The 23,745-nt window shown below is 38.4% G+C and overlaps 1 protein-coding gene across 1 annotated transcript in view; it reads left to right on the top strand.

Annotated features, from left to right (window-relative positions):
- Positions 1-17,322, top strand: part of LOC120885707 (uncharacterized) — a 144,439-nt gene extending 127,117 nt beyond the window's left edge. Inside the window, exon 11 of the mRNA XM_078022230.1 lies at positions 13,209-17,322. The gene's annotated coding sequence lies outside the window, so the exon portion shown is untranslated. The remainder of the gene's footprint in view (positions 1-13,208) is intronic.
- Positions 17,323-23,745: the final 6,423 nt, after the last annotated feature.

Genomic DNA, 23,745 nt, shown 5'->3' with positions numbered 1-23,745 from the left:
GACAGAGAAGCTACTGAAGAGGTCCAGGTAGGATATGGTGGGTGGTAGACTCAGAGACTTCAGGTTTGTTCCGGAGGAAGAGAATGGATCTGGTGACAGACTTGAGGCATGTGGGGTAGAAATGGGGAGTGTGAAGGAGAGGAAGGAGTGCAAATACAGCTGAGGCAACTAGTTCAATAGTTTGGCTATTGAGTGGATACTGAAGCTATTAAGAAAGGGAAGGGAGGAAAAAAATAAACAATCACCAGATGCAGTGTTACACACCTGTAATCCCAGTGACTCAGGAGGCTGAGGCAGGAAGATTGCAAGTTCAAGGCTAACCTCAGCAATTTAGTGAGGCCCTAACCAAGTTAGTGAGACTGTTTCAAAATAAAAAATAAAAAGGGCTGGGAATGTGGCTTGTAATAAAGCACCTCTGGATTTAATCCCCAATACCAAAAATAAACAAATAAACAAACACAATTGATTTGAAATACTTGTTGAGCTTGAGATAGTAGGTCATTTGAAAACAGGTGTACTAGGTATTTGGATATGTAGATATGGGCTTAAGATATTATTTTTGAAGCCATCACTATATTTAGGTGGTAGGTAGTTGAAGTCATAGGAATTGATGATGTCATCTAGAGGAAGTAATTAGTAGAGAGGTGTCCAGCTGTCTTACCCTCACCCAGACTCTTAAGAAACACATTGTACTCCAGCTAGAGATAGTGAGAGGTTTGTATGGGTGATGATGGAGAGTACCTCTGTACATGGAAAATGTAGACTGTTTGATTTTGACAGACTGCCTCCATTCTTTGTTAATTTAGAGTGAATTGAAGGTAGGGCCAAGGATGAGGAATTAGTGAAGAGAAAAAAAGTAGACTGAGAGGCTGGCTTGTCTAAGAGGGAGAGAACTGTTATAGAAATGAAGGAACTTTAGGATGAAAGGGCAACCCTCAGTGCCAAACACTGCAGAGAAATCCAGTAGTATGAAGATTGTTCTTTAATAAGAGCTAGCTCATCAAAGTAAAATAGTCAGGATATATTGGAACAGAGAAAAGGTTTGGGTGAGTGATTTATGTAGGACTGTTTTGTGTTTGAAATACTTCATAAGCCTTAAATATTCAAGTCCAACAGAATTTGTTATTGTGCTCTATCAGGCTTGGAAATCAATGTGGTTTTAAAAAAATCTTCTTTCTCTGTCCATAGTCAATGTCTTAGAAAAGACATTGTGTTGGAAAGATTTGGTAAGCACCATTATCCTGATCATAGTGAAAAGTAATGTTTGAGCTTGTTCTTAGGAAATAATGCTAGAGATAAGGATGCTGACGAACATCTTTTATATGATCACTCCACATGTGGACCTCCTGCCTCTGACACCCTTGGTTTCCAGAAGCAAGTTACCTGCTTTATGTTGTTTTGGGTTTATGGAAACAACATTCTTTATTGGCAGAATTGGAAATCCATTAGCTTAGTTGGTTCTCAGGTAATTTCTATACTCATTAATAGTTTCTTTTGATATTAATACTATTTTAAAAATGAATGAATTTTTATCTGGCGTTGTCTGGAGCAAAGGTCCCAGATCAGGGCAGGAGAATTTCCTTAGACATGATTTTGTACCACCCATCCTACTCAGGGAAGTCTCTGCAGTTCATTTGACATCTGGCATTCATGACTCCTGTGACGGTGGCTTCACCCTAAATGTGCCCTGAAAGCATTCCTGCTGTGCCCCTTCCGTCCAAGTTCAAACACATCATGGGAAGTGAACAAGTGGAGACCCAGCTTTCCTGGAAGGAATCAAGAAAAGCCTCACCCAGCTCCACCTGGGCATTGATATCCGCTTCAGGAAATTTGACCACCCGTGGAATAGAGACTGTTGTCCTGCTCACTTGGCACCTTCCTCCTTTTCTCCTCTAAACTCCCCAGTGCCCTCTTCATGCTGCATTCTAAGTTTTCCAGAGAAGGGAAATTGCTCCAGGACCTTTTATAAATGAAAGAAGGGGTGTCTTTCACTGTAGATTCATCAGGGCAGCTGGATTTAATTATCTACAATTATAAATGTGGTACTGTGTTGACTGAGGCAGGAGAATGACACATTTTAAAACAACGAAGCAGTCCAAAGCCAGACCTACAGATTATTGTATTCATTTGGACTTGTTTTAAACAAAGATATTGAAATGCTAAAAGAAAATGGGTGTATAACAAGGAAATTAAGACATAAAAATAAAAGGAAAAGGAAAGTCTTTTTGCTTTTCCCTTTCTAGAGTCTTTCTAATTCCATTTTCTGCTCCAGGATAATGAGTACATTTTAAGTAAAACCTGAGTGCTCTTTTTGCTCCCTGTCTCCCAACTCCTGCAAATACAAGCTCAGCCACTCTTTTAGATCCACTTCAAGGAAACATAAGCATGAAAACTCCCCCCCCCCCCCGTTTGTCTGAACTGATTGCAGTTTTGCATCACACGCTGGGTCCAGTTGCTGGAGTGGGGAACCAAGAGCCCGCAAGCAAGCACTTAGCTGAGTGAGGCAGGCGGGTCGTGTGGAAGGATGTAGGTGAGCCAGAAACTAATGGGAAAAATAGGGGGTTGTCACTAATTTTGATGTGGGGACATCTGAAAAGCTCTTCTGCATGCCAGGGTATTTGAATATTTGGCAAACAGCTGGCTGGGCTCTGGGAGAGTGCCTCTTGATTCGCCTCGTCAGATGTTCAAAGATAAAATGAGGCAGCCTGCACGCCAGCACATAGCTCATAGCCTTGCAGTCAGTTTTGAATTTAGATTTGAATTGTGATATCAATGTCATGGTGGCACATGCTTTGAGAAAGTACTTACAGAGAATAATTGAAAGATTCAGTGTGAAGCTTCTGAAAGCCGTAATTTAAAGTTCCAGAAGCCTCCATATTACTCTCACCATTAAAATTTAAAGTGACAGAAGCCCAATTATGTATGGTTATTTTCTTAAATAAAATCATATTTCTCACCCAAGTGAAAGATTCATTGCTGCCCACTAATCTCTGTCAGGAGAACCAATCTCGGTGACGTCCAGTGTAGGCAGCAAAGACCGAAGCTTTATCCTGGGGACAATGGAGCGGCACTGGGGGGGAAGCAAAGCTGGAAGGTCTCCACGGAGGAGCTCACTTGCGGGAGGCTGATTTGCATGATAATCACCATTTATGGATCCTCTCTGGTGCCAGCCTCCACACTTAACCAAATGCAGTATAACTTTAAGAGCAGCTGAGAAGCACGAGAAGGGGCCGTAGCACACATTTTGCAAAGCCTGAATGACGTCAAAACCTGCTAGTTATGAGAAGGCTGCAGTTGTAAAGCTGAACCACGCAGGGGAGTGGAGACTTGGAACATAACTTATAAACCTGATCCATGATATAACACTGGGCACTGTGTTATATCATGGAAGTCTCCTCTCTTCTTTTAACTCAAAGAAATCTGTTTACCAGAAGGAACCTTGTCTTACTAGGACTTCTGTGGCCACTGAAATTATGGCATGAAAATACATCTGTGGAAACTTTCCACAGAAACATATCCAGTGTTGAAATGTTAGTCTCTGTCAGATAAGAATATGGAGCCAAATTTTTAGACTATGACTCTTTCCACCAATTTATTTGGTCTGTTTGATTTTACTTTACACTGCACTGTGATTTGGGGAATATGGTATAATGGTAGCCAGAACTGCAGTGAAAAGCTATACAGGGCCAGTCAAGCTTAAACCACTGTTATTTATGAAAAACTTTATTCCTTAGAGTTCCTGGGGACAAATAAGCTTGGGAATCAACTATTATCATGATGTATGACATTGAATGATACAGTGTGTGTGTATATATATATATATAAATACCATCCTAAGCAATGTCTTATAAGTAACAAATCACATTATTTCTCAAAAATTTCAGCTTGATAGAACATTTATAAATAAGTCTTAGTTCTGCTAAGTTTTGTCCTGACTTTAGCATAACCAGTACTTCAGCAATTTGAAGTTTTATTTTTTGTTTTCTGTATTTACCCTTAGGATCAATCCACCTTTACAATTACATACTACCCTGTGATATGAGCTTAATTTTTGAAACTTCCTTCTCTTTGTTCATGACTCAGTAAGAAGCATGCATCCACATTCACTTATGCCCATGATTCCATCCCTGTGTTTAGACTCTTGCTGTAAATTATTTGTTCTCTTTCATTATTTTTATTGTTAACCTTTTCTTAACCTCTCCCTAAAAGAGCAAAAAAAAAAAAAAATCCTTACTTAAATTTCCTATTTTGTCTTCTTTCTTTCGATTCTTCTTGACTTGTCTACTTTCTTGCCAATGCTTCTTGCCATTCACTATTAAACCTTTTGCAATTTGGATTCAGCAGCCTCTGATGTATTTAGACTACTTTCTGAGGCAAAGACTACTTAACAGACCACTTTTTCTCACCCTGCCATAGAGGGAGAGTGACTTATCTAATTGGTAAATTTTGGGAGAATATCTGGGCCACCTCATCTTAATGTCATACTTCTATGTGGAAAAGAGCTTGTCTAGCAAGTGCTCACATTATTCCTGAGGCAAGGGCCCACCCCCGCTGTCGCTGTCCTGATTTACCTGGATGGTGAATTCCATAGTTCAGATAGCCAGGTGTGTTGCTCTTCACACTAAACTACTGCCTCCTCCGTGACTTCAATCAGTAATAAAGCTCACATTCTAGTCTCCCATCTGTTTTATTTTCATATGGTTTCTTAAAATTTCAGAACCCAGGAGAAGAAGTTCATGTTAATTTTGGGGAACCCCTAAAACACCTCAACAAATACAATAATGCGTTTAAGTAAAACATTTGAGTCCTTCCTTACTGATCTCACTTTCTAGAAGTAACCACTATTAATGTATACACATTCTGATTTTCCATGCATCTGCAAATATACACATATTTACATATATAAGCATATGATAGAACTATTTTGTGTGTTTATGTATTTTATTTATATCATGTAACAGAAATGTACATAACTATATATAATCTCTCAACTCTGGATGTTTAGATCACTTAACATTTTTGCTATTACAAACACTGCTACAGTGAACATGGTGGTGTTATTATTTTTGTGAACTTGTGCTACTATTCCTATAGGATAGATTCCTAGAAGTGGGTATATCATAAGATTTAATTGATTAATAATAAGCAGACACTCAGGTTGGAAAGGATTCTCAGAGAGCCCAGAGTTTATCCCACACTCCCAGAAAGGATATTTTCTTCTTGCTGTGACTTTGAAAAGAACAGAGAACAAGACTCCATGTTCTATTCATAATGCCTTCCTTGGTATCAAAATGGCACCATAAAAGGGCTGGGGATGTGGCTCAAGCGGTAGCGCGCTCGCCTGGCATGCATGTGGCCCGGGTTCGATCCTCAGCACCACATACCAACAAAGATGTTGTGTCCGCCGAGAACTAAAAAATAAATATTAAAAAAAAATTCTCTCTCTCTCTCTCTCCTTTCTCACTCTCTCTTTTAAAAAAAAAATGGCACCATAAAAGACATGATGGGAGTCCTACTGTTCTGGCCATGTGAAGGCAGAATACTAAGTCCTACAGTAATGCTCTCGGTGAGACAGGTTGACAAACTGATCAGGCAACACAAAATAAGGGATTGTCAAGTTATGGAAGTGTCAGATAGTTGGATTAGTATATACTGTAGAATAGGGAAGTTTGCATTTTTTTATATTGTATGGAGAATAGATGTGGGAGATTAGTTCACTCTGGTGTCCAAGACTGTAAACCTATCCCTCAGAATGGTCCTCAGCAATCTGTTTTTACGTCTTGGTTCTCTATCTTGTGGACGTGGGTGACCTGTTGAGAATCTAGTCAGATGAGAGATGATCTTCAACCTGGCTTTACTCCCTACATCACAATAAATCAGGCCTGAAAGAAGATTTGAGCTGCTCTTCACCTGGGTTGTCCTGCTTGTGTCCCAAGGCTGGTTTCCTTGCCGAGATGTGTAAGTCACTCTTTTATAGGCTGGCCTAAAGAAAAGAAAAAGAAATAGAAGCAACTTGGTATAGCTGTGGCATTCTGATTTTCTCAGGTGGCCCCCTCCAAAGCATATAGGATTTATTTGGAGCATTTGCAGTTACTGGCCGTAGCATCAGTGGGATTGGTACTGCAGATACGTGCTTGGTTGACTGTCACATTTTTGAACATTTTCCCACTCAGGGCACATGAACCATATTTCTATTAGAAACAAGTGCAGCATAAGTAGCAAATCTGGCCATGTTAAATGGCCAGGAATTATCATATAATGTGTATATTTATATAATGCTGGAAATGACCAGGCAGCCTGGCTGTGTTAGGTCATTCGCTGCTCACCAAATAAATTTGAAATGGACTTTTAATTATAATTGCTGATTTGCTGTGAGTATATTCTTTAATGTGAATATCTGATTAGGTTAATTTTCTTTAATTGATGAATAAAGCACTTAAACTTGTAGGCTTGAGTTTGTTGTTACGTACTGGCAATTTTATGTTCTGACTTGTGCTGGAGTACAAATTACAGGCACTCCTTGTCTGTTTTAGTTTTGAGGTCACTGTTCTTCCTTCCTTCACCTTTGTGTGGCTTTTTAGACTAATGGAGATAGAGCAGGGCTAAGTGACTATTAAACTCTTTTCCATATACAGTAAAAGCCATTAACATGGACCTCACTAAATTTGGAATTTATGAAAATGAGGGCAGGGCCTGGGTTAAAGTTTACTTTTGCATTGTCTCTGAACTAAAGCTTTGCTGAGCTAATAAAGAGTATAAATAAGATTATAGAGGAATGGCACTATTGATTTAAAAAGTGGACTTTTGAAGCTTGTCAGAGAAAAGCCTTGTAAGAGAGGTAATGATATAGTGTGCAGAATGACACAGTGCAAATCTGGGCCACTTACTAGCCATGTGACCTTGATTTCTCTTGAATATTTCCCTCATCCATAAAATGGAGATAGTTATCTACTTTATAGGGTTGCTGTGAGGGTTAGGATTAATGTATAGAAAGTGACTAGTGTGAAGTAGTTACTTCATAAATGGCAGGTAATTATTGCCAACCTAAAATACATAGTAAGCTGATTTCAAATACTTTTCATTTTTTCTCTAAAGCAAGGTAGCTTGGAACTTCACAGTTTGTTAAAATCATCTGAGATATTGATTTATTATTATACTTGTTACTTTATTGAAGGAAAACCCTGGCATTTGGTGGTTGTAAAGAGCAGGAGTTTGGGAGTCAGATAAACTCAGATTTGGAAGCAGTACTACTGCTTGTTAGCTATGTGGCCCCTGGGAAGATTACTGAACGTCTCTCTAGTTTTGTGTTCTAATTTGTAATAATGAGAGCTTAATACTGTTTTAGTGCATTTATGCTGCTGTAACAAACCACCTTAAATTAGATAATATATGAAGAATAGAAATATCTATCTCACAGTTGTAGAGATTGGAAAGTCCAAGATCCAGGTGTTAGCATCTGGCAAGGGTGTCTACTTGTTGCATCCTCACTTGGTAGAAGAGGAATGGGGGAGAGGGAAAATAGAGGGAGAAAGGGAGAGAAGGGAGTGAAATTCTTCTTTTATAATAGCACCAATCCTACCTGTGAGTTTGGAGTTTCCACCGACTATCATCTTTTAAATTTCCACCATTTAATACTGTTACGATGGCAATTAAATTTCAAGATGAGTTTTAGAGGGGGCAGAAAATTCAAACCATAGCAATATCTGCTCCAGGACTCTCTTGAAGACTAAATGAAATAATGCATGTAAAGTGTTCAGCTCAGTGATTTTCATGTAGTAAATTATCAAATGTCAGCTGTTGTTGCTATCTTTTGATGATTGTCCACACATTACACTTTTCATTCATTCAGACTTGTCTTCTTCAGTTCACCCACATTCATGAATTTGACTCTAGCTATAATTTCTCTTCTGGGTGAGAATTCTAAGCATGTGAAAATGCCTTTATAAATAGGGGTGAAAAGAGGAAGAATAGAATTTTTAAAGTGGGGGCATGAAGAACTAAAAGTTAGACCTAAATTGCTGCATGGTGAATTTGGTAGATAATCTTTGTGTCCTTTATTAGAGGTCTTTATATTAGCTAGAAATAAATGGAACTTTATACATAAGTAGTAACAAGAACAGAGCATTGGCCATCTCATAGCATTCATTGAGAGAGAAAAACAGTAAGTCCTAGCCAGACTTTATTTTCATCTTTCTGCTTTTCTCTTACGTTGCACTGGCTATATGGGGAGAAATGTAAAAAACTTAATGTACTGCATTGGGACTATGATATATCCTCCCCTTAATGACAGGCTTGCACAGTGTGTAGACTCCTCAACACAATGGGTCAGACTGAATTACTTCAAGGACTGGCAAATGGGTGCCACTGGTGGTGAAATGAAAGCAGCCAGGTACAAGTGTTTATTAAGTGCTCATCATCAGGAGAAACATATTCTCTTCCATGCTATTTTGTAGAAGTGTGAAGTACCCATTTTCCTTTGTAAAAACAGAAGAATTACATTTCTTGAGATTCTTTACTATAACAATACAAATTTACAATCATAGATATGTTATAAAACCAAGGTTTTTTTTTTGTATTATGCATGAACAGTGTGACTTTGTGATAATACTAGTGGGGACAGACCAATATTAATGGGGCAGACCAGTTTTATCGGGCCATGTGCCTTTGGCTTTACAAGACTGCCCAAGTTAAGTAAGTCATTTAAAAAGTTGTCAATTTATTAAGATGACACTCAGTGGTTCAACATATGAGTTTTTATATGCCTAAATTCACAAGTCAGAAAAAACTTTTGTCAGACCATGTTGTCGAAGACTTTGGTAGAAAATGTCATCAGTCTGATGCACACCATGCTAATTAGCTGTTTTATATCAGTTTTTTTGTTGGAAGTACTGAATTGTTAACTGGTAAGGTATGGCATTATGTATCTAAATCTGGTATATCAGCAATATCAGGGATATTGAATGCTTACTACATGCAGACACTGTGCTAGAAACTGGGGATACAATAAGAATAGCAACAGTAAAATGACCTGGTCTCTTGTAGCTAACAATAGCCCTTTGACATGGAAATAGACAAAAAAATAAGTTTATGGAGTTTAAGTGATTTGTCCAAGGTTGGACACCTGTAAAATGGCGGAACTGGAATTACAGTGCTGTATTTGTAACAGCAGCCTAACCTATATCCTGATTAAGAGATCACATAATATAGTGGCTTAAACAAGATAGAAGGAGCTCTTTGGCACAATGGGGCTGCTGAATCAGCTCTGAAGTGATTATGTATAGACTTTGGTTAATGGAAAAATAAAACTTCTATCTTAGTCCTCTGCTGTCCCTGGATATTGGCCTCATTAATACATCTGAAGGTATTTAAGTATTCTAAGGGCATTTCTGGAAGTGGGTATTCCTAACTTCTGTTTGTGAACAGGCCATACCTAGCTGCCAGGAGGGCCTGAAAATAATCTTTGAAGCCATGCACCCCTTAAAATTCAGGGTCTTTATTAAGGAAGAGGGGGATAATTGGAAGTTTGTGTTACCTGCTAATGAAAGTGTTGTTTCAAAGTGTAATTTTGGCTATAGAATTGTCCAAATAACAGTGATCTTGTGACTTTGGATATGCTTAAATCCATTATCCATTTTTTTCAAGTAATATCATATCAAGGTTATGTATATATGTATGCAGTGTGTGTATGATATATTTAAATATTCAAAATATGTGAGATATCATGCATTTTACATGATTCCTCAGTAAATTCTGGCCATCTGCAAGTGCTGATGCAGAATTTCACACTAGAAGTCCACTGGCTTTACTCTTTGGCAGAAAGGCTTGCAAAATCCCCAGGATTTGTCTTGCTTGCATCCTCACTCTCAAAAAGGTCTCAAAGATCTATGTTGTAAGAAATGTGTTCTCAGAGAAATGCCTTCAAAAAATAAAATTATTCTAAGATTTTTTAGTAAGCTATATACTCAGTACATCAATCACAAACAACTCTGATCCAGAACTTGTTTCTCAGAATTCTTGATCTATTCTGATGTTTAGACATTTACCATTGACTATTGAAAAAGCAATTAATATACATTTATTGAGATAATACGTAGATATTAGTTTATTGAGGTGGATCCACAGGTGCTTGCCTAGGTGGCATGTAGGCCCACAGGTAATTGGAGGAGATAAGTACTGGATAGACCTCAGGTACACACTCATGTCTTCTCACACTATCTGGACCCTGGCTCCTGTCCCTAGATCTTACTCAGTTGCTTCTGGGACACATGGAGCCTTACATATGTACAGGCCTCCTTGGTTCTTTTCCTCTGGGTCTACTTTTTAGATCTTATTTCCCTGTTGTCAACATGAAGTAGGAGAAGAAAAGGATAAAGGCTTAATATACAGCTCGTCTAATTAGTCTGCCCTAGGCCTTATCTTGGGAGGCAAAGTGATATTTGTGTGTCTGTGGAGAGGACTTCTAAGTAGGAGGCAGTTCCAAAGCAGTTTTATGACCCTGGCTCCATGAAGTAGAAAGAAGCAGTCTAAAGAGAGTGAGAGTCTAAGAGTCAAAACCCTAAAGAGACCAAGCCTGCAGAAATTAAAGCTTTAATATTTTCTCTCAATATAGCTAGAGCTCCACCTGCTTACAAGAGGTTTAGCTGAGCCGGTGACTTGATTCAGTGACCTTGTGTCTTTTTTTCCTTGGGGGTGGGGCTGGCTGGGCAGGCAGAGAGGCCAAGAGGAGAGTGGAATTTACTGTCCTTGTGCCTCTGCAGGTCAGCACTGGGTACTGTGGAGGGTACCATCCTAAGTGTAAGACGTGGTCTTTGTTCCAGTTCTCAAATAACTGCCAATCTATCTGGGGATCTAGTGTATATGAACCATTTAGTGAAAACCAAGTACTGAACAGTGTGATATTGATTATTCCAAAGGAATACAGACGATAAATCAGTGTGAATTTTTGTCTTGGGGAAGGCTTTTTAGATTGTGTCACAAGTGGAGTGCTAAAGGATGAAAAAAAGCTAATTAAGAAGAATGCAGGGGCTGAGGTTGTGGCTCAGCAGTAGAGCATTCACCTAGCACTTGCAAGGCCCTGGGTTGGATCCTCAGCATCACATAAAGAAAATAAATTAAAAATATAAAGGTATATTAAAAAAAAAAGGTGAAGAATGCAGAAGAGAGGATGTGAACAAAGATTCAGAATGGTTTTCAGGTCAGCAGACCTATGCACTTGAAGCAGAGACTTCATGTAATAAAGTAGAATAGGAAAGTGAAAGACTTCAAAAATCAAGTGTGACTAGCACATAAGAACCCATATAAGATTTTTTTTAAAAAAAACAAAGTTAATGCTATCTTTTTAAATTTTTCATGGAATGAAGTAAGAGTAAATTAATTAATGACTGACTAATAGAATGATATATATATATGTGTGTATATATATATGCACTATATTTTTACAATACATAGAATGCAATGTATAAAATGATATATATTATATATACACAGAAATTAGAAAACATTGTAGTGTTATAATTTATCCATGGAGGGCAGAGGGCATTCTTGTGAAAGATCTCAAAATATAGGTTTCTAGGGAACAGGATGAAGGCAAGTTTACGTGTGAGGTGACTGGTTCAAGGATTGGTATCTGAAGAGTTCAGCATGAGATGTGACTCGCTGAACTACAGAAAACAGGTGAGGTTCAGAGTCAGGCATGGTGGTATGGTAGTGGGCAATCTCACTGCAGCTGGATGTCAGCCAGCAGCCAGGGTTCTGGAAAGGAATCTAGGGAAGGGTTGTATTAGAATTCTAGTCAAGAAGATTTAGATTCAGGGCAAAGCATAGGGCATTGTTGCCCATAGGAAAGCTAGTGAAGGCAAAAGCCAGGTCTGAGGACTGAGCCAATGTATCAGGAATTAGTAGAGAACCAGATCAAGAGATGATAAATTACTGTAAACTCAGCACAATTCTATGCATTGTGGCAATGAAAGAATTCTGGCCTATTTGATAGGCTGAAATTGCTTCCTTCTAGTCTGAGCCAATGAAGATGGGTTGAAGGTGACAGCAATGCTGAGCCTTCTAGAGACTTCAGGAATGGCTGAGGTGGAAGGCCATGGGAGGCTGTGTTATTTGATAAGAGTTGAGATGATGCAGAGGACACCTCGTCACAGTAAGGAGGCTGGCATAGTCCAGGCTGAAGAGAACAGTGCCTGACCAAGGAGAGGTGGTAGAAATGCAGAAGAAAAGGGATGGCGAAGGACATTTCCAATTAAGAAGTCAATAGGCTTCAGTGACAAGTTTGCTATCATGGACAGAGAAGGCAGAACCTGAAATGATTTCAGGTGAATTTTAAATGCTTGAGTAATATGACATTTTCTCTCATGAGCTGAAGGGGTTTTCATGTACAAATGCAATTATTTTGGCCTATTTTTAAAAACCCAAATAAAGTAAAGTAGTAAGCAAATCAATGCTAGGCTTACTTGTGGGTTTGTTGGCTTTACATCTCATTCCTGCGGGTCTGCATAGGGCCATTTCAGAGTAACAGTCGCCCAGAGCATGGGAATGATTAGAAGGTGTCCTTGTAAAAATGTGCCCTTCCTGGTCCAAGATGGTACACTGACGTTCATGTACACAGGCATGACTGAAAAGCCCAAGGTGGGACCCATGTGGATCCTGCCATGCTGCTCTCATGGGGTCTTTGCTGCTGTAGCTGTTTGAGGTGTTGTTCTGTGCCTCTTTGACCCTCCTGGCTGGATCAGAGCCTTTGCTGAAGAACATGTGCTCCGGCCTGGTGGCAGCTTCACAACCTGCTTCTCTATCTGAAGCTGTTTTTTTCCCAGCTATTCATGTGGTGTCACACAAAAGGAAGCACGCAGGGACTTCACTATTCACAAAGGAGGATGGCTGAGACCTCAAGGGGGACACTATTTCTCTTTGTCAGGGCAAATACAGAATCCTTACCTGGGTTGGGAAAATTTCTTTTTATAGGTATGTGATATTTCTCTTTTTATTAGGTTTAAGTCTGCATATGGGGGTGAAATGGATTTCAGAATCATTACTCAAAATAGGGAAAAAAATTTAAACAGCAATATCACTATAAATGACCCTGGTTGTATTTTTGAAATGTTGAGCTAAATATATTTTAGTGATCAGTGAAAGGCCAACTTAGGCACTTTTGAAAAGTTGTTCTTTGAAAGGCCTGGATTAATCAGTTTCCATTTTGTTCACAGATGAACTGCTTCCAGAACTTGGGGGACAGCCAGTGAATTTCTGCTTCAAATCACCTCTCACTGGAAATAGAACCATTGGAGAATCATCTTGTTACCTTCAGTGAAGGAAACAAATCAAGGCACTGAGAATGCCACAGCGGTGGGCAGCCACACCAGCTTTGCGGAGGAAGTTTTCAAGACAGTGCAGTTCATGAGCCAGAAACCAGCAAAGACTGAACCCATCCTTTTCGTTTCAGCTGCTCCTTAAATTAATGCAACCCCTTCAAATTAATGTGAATTGAAACATGCATTGCCTTTCAACTTAATTGAGTACTTACTATGTGTGAATCACTGCACAAAATAGGGGAGAGAAATAGAGGGAGACAAATAAGATGTGGAGCCTGCCTTCAATGAATTTACAATTAGTTTCAGGATGCTTATTTTTTTCTTCTGCTCTTAATTAGGTGTGTCCCCAAGACAAGAAACAAATGAGTGGAAAAGTGTATTCTGTAAGTATTTAAAGTCCCATTAATGAAAAACAAAATTAAACAAATTATAACAACACAACAAACTCATGTGGGCTACTCAGGACATTTTAATTTCATTTTTTTTTTGGTTCAACTTTTGATGAATAAATTCTATTTTATTTTACTTATTTATCTTTTTTTGTGGTATTCAGTGGATGTTAGAGACATTAATATGTAGTTTGAGTTAATATTTTTTGAAGGATGGTAATAGGGATTGAACTCAGGATCACTCTGAGCCACTGAGCCACATCCCCAGCCCTATTTTGTATTTTAGTTAGAGACAGGGTCTCACTGAGTTGCTTAGCACCTCGCTTTTGCTGAGGCTGGCTGTGAACTCTCCATCCGCCTGCCTCAGCCTCTTGAGCCATTGGGATTACAGGTGTGTGCCACTGGGCCTGGCTAGAGTTAATTTGAATTAAGTTCTATTTTTTTCCTTTTGGTGTAGATCATCTGTTGGCAAAGTGTATTGTTTGTACATTTCTTAGTGAGTGAGAAGGTGAATCACTCCTGTTGTCTCTACAGGTATCAACCCTCCATGTCCTCAGGTCTGATATTCTGTGTGTCACTAGCATGGAGAAAAGAAGGATGTGAAACTTGGGGTGGTACTCCTGGACCCCAGATTGGACAGGGAAGGAGCTAAACCCACTTGGGCAATGGCTGTCTGTGAAAATTTGACTAAGTAGTTATTTCATTGTTCATCGTGTTGACCTCTGTGTTCCCTAAGTTGAATGACTACAATTTTTCTAAAAATTTATTTCTGATTTGAGACTAAGTATAACTCGTGATTTTTCCAGTGTTAAGGCTTTGACATGACTGTAGACACTAGACATTTTATGTAGTGTCTGTGACACATTTTAGTATGTATGAGCCAACAATAGACATGTCTTTTGTCTTGAGTAGTGTCCATCTGAATTGAAAATGTGCCAGCTTTTTTTTTTTAACATCATCAACAGACTTCTTAATTAAACTGCCAATACATACTGCCAATAGCACTGTGTGCTGTCTGAGAAATGAATGATGAAAGTGCTGCTTCCATCTTATTAAACAATGCTGCTCCACATATAATGGATTTAAAGTGCTCTTTGAGTGGGGTACTATATTGCTCCCTATATAATTTGATGAGAATTTTCATACCCTCTCTTTTAATTTCCAAAAATTACTATTTTGTTCTTCAGTGAGGCATAGCTCTAATTTGACCAGTAACTGCTTATATGATTCCTCCTTAGTAGGATGAATTGCCCCATACCAAATTGTTCATCATGATAGTGTATATTTATGTCACTTTTAGTTTGCATGGTATAGCTTCCAGGAATTCTTGATTATCAGCTTGTGTTATACCTAACTTTATATCCTATTCCCCATACTGGGAGATTTTTTTGAAGGGTTAATCTCTTCATTCCTGATGCCTGCCTAACATAGTACCTGGTGTATAGTAGGTGTACATTCAGTTTGGTGATTATGGAGTGTAAAGTAGCTCTTTCACTGTGGATCTTAAGGCTCTATAAAAGATGGGGGAGGGTCTTGCTAATGGAATATTACCTTTCTTGTATTGTAGTTTACAGTCAATCTTCTGAGGATGAACTTAAGTAAAGAACATTTTCATACAGTCTAGTCCCCTGGGCCTCTTAAATGGTGTCATGGGGTCACTAGTTCAGCCCTATTTGTACCCAGGTTCACTCTGCTACCACCGGCCCTTGCTCCATTCTCGACATAGGGTGGGGCCTTTAAGGAGGCTGCTCCACTTTTTTTTTTTTCCTCCAGCTTGTCTATCAGTAGAATAAAAAGCACTCATCCATGGGGTACTCATGATATATACTGGGCACTAAGTACTTTATATGTATTCTCTCAATTATCTCATTTAAACTTCACAACATCCAAGTGAAATAGACACCACCTATCACAGAGGTATGTCTTGCTTAAGGCATGGGTATCAAAATCCAGATCTCTTATACTCCAAAGACTGATCTGTTAACCCCTACCCTCTGTTGCATCCCAGGAGAAATTTTGGTGCCTGGTGAATGCAAGCATGTGTGTGCTCAATATATGTGTAGGGGCAGATCAAATCTGGATAAAGTCCAGATTCACTGCATTTAATATTCTTGAATGACACACTGTCTAACAGATAAAAACCCAACAAATCACAGTTGTTTGAAGAATGGGGGAAGGGCTGAGCAATTGGGAAAAAGCAAAGTTGGAAGCAAACCAATCTGAGTCAAACCTTTAGCCTTTACCTCATAATATTTAAAAAAAAAAACTTTCTCTTTCTTTTTTATTTAAACATGGCCTGACATCATGTGATAAATCAAAGCCTGACGTAATTGACCCAGAATTGATCTCCAAATGTCTTTGGGGGGAACATGCTTTAACTCTGGTGGTTGATTCTGAGGAATAATTGCCACCCTAGAAAGGTAATTACATATGCCATTGTTTATACACATAATAGGCTCAGAATGCATGTTCTGCACAAAAGGAGGAATATCCTGCTTGCATATCAGGAGTGTGCATTATGGATTGTGTCAGAATACCACAAATAGCATTTGAACTTCTCCCTATTGCTGCTGATTTCTTCTCTCTCTCTCTCTCTCTCTCTCTCTCTCTCTCTCTCTCTCTTTGTGTGTGTGTGTATTATGGTGGGGGGGGGAGGTTAGGAGTGAGGAAGGGGATGGGACATGAAGGATGTTTGTTGAGCTAAAATGGCAGTTCTTTGCTTTTCCTTAATTTTTCCATTTCTCAAAAACATCTTCTGGATCTGATTCATTTAGCTTGATCTGGTAAGAACAATAATTTCTTTCTGCTTGGCATATGCTTATTAATGAGTTCTTATATTTCCTTCCATTTAATGATGGTTTACTTTTTGGAAATATATGGTGAGAATCCTTCTCCACAACATCTTCCCAAATGCCCTGATTTGACTACCCATCAAGTACACCAACCAGCCAGCCAAGGTGGTAGTCTTTTCTCCTACTGTACTTTCTGGTAAACCTAAGTGGAAACGAAGCCACAAATTAAAGAACTTTATGCCTTTTCCTTTAGCCATAAGACAGGAGTTATCCTAAGTAAATACAACAAAAAAAGCTATTCTGTGATTGTCTAACCCTGGCAACCTATGTTTTTTCCCCCCTTTTAAATCAAAGCCTTAAAAATGTCATGACTTTTTGTAGTGCTGCACAATGAAAGAAATACATATGTATTCCAATATGGAACTGAGCATTGTTTGAGGCCAAAGCAATTCATCCTGGGCTGTTCTGTGCCACAGTGTCCAGCAAATTGCATGACCTGCTTGTTAGGCTTGACAACAGTGTTTTACCTAACAAAGGCCTCTGCAGCGCCCAAGCAGCAGTGGAATGTCAGAATGAGCACATTTCACACACAGATGTGCAGCCATAATAGCCTATAAGAAGATGCATGTGGCAGGGAGCAAAGGGTGGGGGCTGGGTGCTGGGAGTGGCGGGTGTGTGAGTGTGTAGGTTGGGGCCCGGTGGGAGGGGGAGGCCAACAGTTAGCAGTAGGGACATGGCCCCGCTGACCACATTTAATCAGCCCTCTGTAAACAATTCAACATTTTCATTGTTCTCTAAAAACTAATAAAGAGAAACAAGCACTTTTCATTCATCTTGAAGTAATTTTCTGTCAGGTTGGAGCCCCTCGTGGCCTCCAGCTTGTGCAATGCTAGCTGTGTGATACAACAACTATTGCAATTTATTTTACAAACTCTGGTCATTCACATGTCAGTTAGTGTTCACCAAGCCGGCATCTGAAATTGTGCAGTTAACGAGTTTTACAACATTTCTATCAAGAGAAACTGTTTAGCATAACTGACTCTTAAGGAGTTATTATACCTCTAAAAATCCATTTTAAGGGGCATTATTTAAATAAAATAGAAAAACGGTTCACTGCCTTTTAAAGGGGCTACAAAAAAAGTCCATCAGCTCCAGCGCAGTAATCCTCAGCTTAAAGCACTCTTGAGAGTACTTCTGGGAATTGTCAGCATAATGAAATGTTTTGTGAAATGTCCAGATAGATTCCTCTCCTCAACAATTTTACTGCGCCATATTTATTTTCCTTCCAGTTTTTAAAGAAGTGAATTACTTTTTGAGAGGATGACTCTATGTTGTGTGGATTAACTGAGCACATTATTACCGAGGTGGTAGCAGAAGTGATGGTTCTATTTGCTGTGCCGTCTATGTGCCTCTGCAGAGAGGGGCAAGAAGAAAGGCAGCCCTCCCATCCCAGTGCTTTGGCTCCAAAAGGGTTAAATGGTAGTAAAGCTGAGGGAATTTTGCATTTTCCTTAGGTTATATTTTTCTCAAACATTTAAACAACTTTGGTTCACAATAGCACCTGTAAGTACTTTCTTTCAACTTTGTAAAATGGACTCTATTTTCTTATCCTAAATAAATATATGCAGGAAATCTCACACACATGTGCGCTGACACATGCATAATGATGCATATCTTTTAAGTCTTGCCCATTTCAATAGGAGATGCTATTGAACATTTTACTTAAAGAAGAATAGATTTCTCACATTAACTAAGATGGCCAGTGACCCCAAACCAATTAATGACTAGAATCCATAATGGTAGCACTATATAGCATAGCATAGTGGCAAGTTCATTTAACATATTATATTACCTAACAGGAGGAGAAACTACCACTTGTAATGTAAATAGCTTAATGGCTCTTTCTATGATAAGCAAGATCAGAAAAAAAATTATGTTCTGCTTTACCAAGAGATATTCCATATCCTTTGGAGGTGTATCTATAATACTGTACATTTTCATTTTGCCACAAATCTTCCCCTAATTTCTTAGAGTGATGTTTGTGCACATGACTTTAATTTTCTGAGGGAGATGGGCAGGTGTTCTTGTGCCCATTAGTTGTGTCTGCCCATAAGAAGAACAGTAACATCCATGAACCAAATACAATTTGACATAATTCATGCCTTTATTACCTCCTACAGAATGATATTATTTCATGCTGGCACCTTAATGTTTCCAGCACAATACTGTCATTCCTGGAAGTTTTACTTTCTGAAGTTCAAATGTTATGGAAGGAGTTTTAAAATTCCACAAGTGCCTTAGATTTGAGGCAAATACAGCATATTTGGTGATAAGCTTTTTTAACTTTTTATTTTTTTAATATTTAGTGGCACTGCAGACAATGTTTAGACAATGAACAAAGGTCATTTCTGAAAACTCTTCTCTTCTTGACCAAAGAACTTATTTCTGTTCCATTTCTGGTTTTGCAAATAATATTTACTCAGCTTATCATGTTATGCTTTGCTGCTTTTGTTCCCCTAGGATGTAAAATCAGGAAATGTTGATCAAAAAGTTTCCATGATTGCAACTTGAATATATTTGGTGTAGCACTTACATCTTTCCTACTATTCCAGTGCTTGGAATTAGTTAGGGCAGACAGTATTAGCTTCCTGTCACTGCCATAACAAATTACCACAAACTCAGCGGTTAAAACAACACAATTTATTATTTTACATTTTTGTAAGTTGGAAATTCAGAGGACTAACTTGTCAACAGAGCTGCATTCCTTCTGGAGGCTCTAGGGGAGAATCCAATTCCTTGCATATGCTAACTTCCAGAGGCCACTTGCCTTCCTTGGCTTGTGGCCCCTTCCTTCATATTCAAAACCATCAAGGGCAGGGAAATCCCTCTCACATGGCATTTATCTTACCCTCTTCTGTCATTATACCTTTCCCTTTGAGTCCAACTGGAAAATGTTCTTGACTTTTAAGGACTCATATGATTACAATGAACTGATTAGGATAATATTCTTATTTCTAGGTCCATTTCCTAAATCACTTCTGCAAAGTCTCTTTTGTCACAAAAGAGATATTTACAGATTTGGAGATTTGGAGCTGGGCATCTTGGATCACTGTTGTTCAGCTTATCATAGGGAGTCTTTGAGAGGTTTTTTTAAAAATTTTATTTTTAGTTGTAGATGGACACAACACCTTTATTTTTATTCATTCATTTTTATGTGGTGTTGAGGACCAAACCCAGTGCCTCACATATGCCAGGAGAGTGCTTTATCACAGAGCCACAACCGCAGCCCTGAGAGGTTTTTTTCATACTAGTAGGTGGAGGATTAATAGTAGCTACCAGTTCAATAGTCACACACAAACATAGTTTAATATATGAGAGTATTTATCCCAACATATGTACATTTCCTTCTGAATTATGATACCATGAATCTCCACATTTTTACTGCTGGCAAACCTTAATTTCTTTTTAGTATAAAAATTAATTCAAACAGATCTTTTAATGGTTTCTTTTTGAACCTAAGCCCATCATCTTGTGTGCTCCTAAGGCTGTGTGCACCTCATTTTGGAGAGGAAGGAGAAAGGATGGAGTTTGGATTAACTTGTTTAAATATGGTTCTTTATTCTTTTTTAAGATCTATAAGGCTTCAAGGTGAGGAAGGGACTGCAGAAACTTTCTAATAGATCCTGAGAGCTTTTAGAAGTGAGGAAGAAAGTTATTTATTTTCTTTATATATACTCTTAGAGGCATTTGTAGATATAGAGTGTAACATGGCCAAAATGTTTCTGCAAATTATAGAATTAAACGACAAATGCCATTTTATGAAAGACTAGGAAGATTTTTTTTTACTCATAAATCCCCTCAAATGTTAATTGCTTATCTTGAATAAGGCCACCTCCCATCAGAATTACCATTCATATCAGTGCACTTGAAAATCCCAAGAAACAAATAGCTCAGTGACCATTTAAACTATGGGAGCAAGGTCCAAGGAAAATTAAGCTGAGAGAAAAGGTGATTCTGCTAATTTCACTTTAAATCACAAATTTCAAGTTAAAAAAAAACTATAGTATATCAGCCACACTTCATCTCCCTGGCACGTAAGTTTATTACAGCATAAGAAAACCAGAAGTTGTAACACAAGCCGACTTTACAGACTCCTCATGTTAAAATTTGAGATGTTTTCAGAGCAGTCACCCTCAAAATGGGTGCTTGCTAAGACATGCTGACATACCTCTGAAATCAAAAAGAGTTTCTACTGGGTGAATAAAAGTAGGTTGCCACAAAAATGTACATCAATTACAAAACAAGTCACTGAGTGTTTGCCAATTGCCATGAGTGTCCCGGAGGCAGTCTGGGCAGTATATTTTTATTCGATTTGCCCCAGGCCACTTCCATTCTCTTCCTGAAAGGTGGACAGGTAGTGTTTTTAAATCCTTCACTGATGGTTTCCATCTATGACCTCAAAATGGAACTGATAACATGTCAATGATTACTGTATAAAGAAGTTAAGCATCACAGCTAAATTTCCTCACTGAAACCCAATCCAGGGATTAGCAACAATAGGGAATCTGTTTTATTTGCATTTAATTTGTACCTTCACACTATTATCTCCCATGTTTTAGTTTCAGGAAATGTGGTCTCAGGCTATTATAACCACATTTCATGCTGCTGTTGCACTGTTATTTGATCTCTATGGTTGGAAATGACTTACTGAAAAAATAAAGTGAGCATACTTTATTTTAATTATACCAGTGCAGTGTCTAAATAAAAAATGTACTTTATATTTAATGTGGAGCACAGATTAACAGTTTTATGGGACATAAAATCTATCTATATCATTTTCTATTTACACATCAGTTATATATCTTTCTCTCAGCAAAACAAATGCCTATGGTGTTAGAATGAGGAAGGAGAGCATCGAAGTTACAATCATGCGGGCAGTAAATAACATCTTAATTGGTCTGGAATGCTGGAGTTTGATTTTTTTTTTCTGCCTGGCTTTTATTTATTGATCTCTATAGCTTATTTATCTTTCCAGTGATTTGTACAAGTCTATCTCCTTTCCTCAATAAGCCAATCTATGGTGGTTTTATATTGCAAATCCCATCTGGGGAAATGGTCTAGTGAGAGAAGTGCAGTCAGTCGCTCCTGGAAAAACCATTATTTAAAAGCTTTTGTAGAGGTGGGGTAACTTCTCAGTTTTTATACTTTGTCTTCTGGAAAAAAGAAGGAAAGAAGAAGTGCAGCTGTTATGAAGTTGCCACCCAATGTATGCTCCAACAATTCTTTTACTCTCCTCTTGTTTGGCAACAATAAGAAAACAAAGAGGGATTCAGCATACACTGGGAAATGTCTTTTAAATCTTCCTGTACAAGATTTAGCTCCTAGTGAAGGAAGCAGACGGGAAAGGATTGTGCAGATCTAATATATCATGCGTAAACTGTGGGTTTTCTTCTTCTGTATGCATTTCTATAGCTCCATTCCTAATATCTTTTTAAAATAGCACTTAAGGATAAACTACACTTCAAATGACACATTATGCTCCATAGTGCAGTTGAGAACCAGCAAATGTAACCATTCTCAGGAAAGCTGGTTGGCAGAAATTCCAACACTTTTTCAAGTATGTAGATATCCACAGCTGAAGTCAACCCTGGAAAATCAGTGATTTTTTTCTTTTCTTCCGAATCAATGATCTCCTTGTTCTTTGTCAAATCCTCACTTCCAGGGTTTGTCGTGATCCTCCTTGGTTGTCTCAATCTCACACAATATTAGAAGAGTGCTCTGAAAGTTTTCTCTGTTGATAGCTGAGGGAAAATTGAGTTTACAGATGGCATTGCTATACTGATACTATATAAGAGATGCTTTGCAAAGTGATTCTATAAACATATTCCAAAGAAGAGACTCTGATATCCCATCATCACCCTAATGTAACCTTAACTGCCTTGAAATGAGCTAATGAAACTTTTGGGCAGGCCTTTTAGAGAGTACATTTGCATTTGACATAATTAGTGGTAGGCAGATCTCACTACATCCAGAGGGAATCTCAAGACAACTGCTTTGTCGACTATTGTGCCTAATTTCTGAATGTCAAACCCTGCACATCTTAATTTCTAGAGAATAAGCTCAATTGAACTTGCTCCCCAGTTATGCAAAAACTGCTCAGATAAAACCAAGTGGACACCAATGTAATGAATGTGGTTATTAAATTGTTTCAATTGAAAGAACCCTATTCTTACACCATCATAATGGGAACAATTTATCCCCACTGATCGGCCTGTCTCTCTCTTTCTCTCTCTCTCCCTCTCTCTCTCTTTTCTGAGCTCTCTTTGATCTTGAAGCATATTGCGGTGGTGTGTCCTATTGAAAAGCGAAACTGGGGCAATTTTAATGCTTTTGTACCTTACCAGTGCTCTATTTTTTCACTGTTTAAAAATAGCTGTTAATTATAAGTGCAGTTTAAATGTCTCAAGTGACCCAGAAATGCAGGTTGGAATGAGACAGATTGTGTGTCTCATATAAAACAGATGTACTTTCACAGAGCATTCTGAATTCAGCCTTCGCTCTGTATCCTCCTCTTGGGTTATTTCAATCAGGTATTGAGCTGGTCTAGCACTGTGCTATAAAATCCTACACATTTGAACAGGGAACAAGAAAAGTGGATTTTTTTTAATGACAAAGAAAAGCCTCTTTCATGTTTGGTCACTACAATGAGAGCGAGTGTGCTGCTGTTGGTGAGGACGATAGAACAAGGGCCATTTTCCTGACCAGGAAGACCATCCAGTTCTCTGGAGCTTCATTCTGCTGTTACTTGGATCGGGAGACTCTGTTAAAAGAACACTGTAGTAGTGATAAACATGTCTGCTTGGGTCCTTCTTCAGCTTATTCAATAGTTCTCAAGGGCAAATTAACTTCCTGCTGGTTTTTAAAGATCTTTGACCCTTCACCATTTTCAGAAACGTGTTTTTAAGCTCTTTGATAACACTAGATCCTGGAGATAGTGATTTGCTGTTGATGTTTTAGGTACTAAGGCTTTAACAATCCATGTGCTAACCCAATAAAAATCATGTTATCAATCTATTCTGCTATGGTCTGAACAAATCATACTTACCCAAATATAGGTGTTTGTATACAGTAGGTTTGAAGGTACTCCTCAGTCCTAGAAGTGATTTCAAAGTTGTTTAGAATAGAGTGCTATCTAGTGGTTTCATGATTTTATCCAGGTACCTCTAGATCTTTGATATATACTCTGAAGCC

The sequence above is a fragment of the Ictidomys tridecemlineatus genome, chromosome 1, assembly GCF_052094955.1.
Source record: "Ictidomys tridecemlineatus isolate mIctTri1 chromosome 1, mIctTri1.hap1, whole genome shotgun sequence".
In the NCBI taxonomy this organism is placed as follows: Eukaryota; Metazoa; Chordata; class Mammalia; order Rodentia; family Sciuridae; genus Ictidomys; species Ictidomys tridecemlineatus.
Note: the sequence above shows the minus strand (reverse complement) of the source record. Positions and strands in the feature narration are given on the sequence as shown.